This window comes from Myotis davidii, unplaced genomic scaffold (assembly GCF_000327345.1).
Source record: "Myotis davidii unplaced genomic scaffold, ASM32734v1 scaffold6389, whole genome shotgun sequence".
In the NCBI taxonomy this organism is placed as follows: Eukaryota; Metazoa; Chordata; class Mammalia; order Chiroptera; family Vespertilionidae; genus Myotis; species Myotis davidii.
Genome location: NW_006300170.1, coordinates 1 through 333, shown reverse-complemented (window position 1 = coordinate 333; position 333 = coordinate 1).

The following is a 333-nucleotide window of genomic DNA, read 5'->3' as shown; positions in this document are numbered from 1 at the left end:
GTAAAGCAGGGATGCAGAGGCATCTTTATTGCTCCCCTTCTACTCTGACCAACCGCCAGTGACGGTAGGGCATGGGCCTGACGCTCCAGCACCAGCCATCTTCAGGGCTCCCAAGCGGGATACCAGGCTTTCCCCGTGACACTCTTATTGGCTTCAAGTCTTCAGAGCTCAGACAGGGCTCCTTAAAACATGATACTCCAGTCAAACTTTCCGGTTAATAAAAACACTATTAGGAACCAGTCTTATTGAATCTACGCAAAGAAATGTATTCCCATGATTTATTAAACATTGAAAATTCTGGAGGAGTTATATAAGGAGAAAAACATACTGACC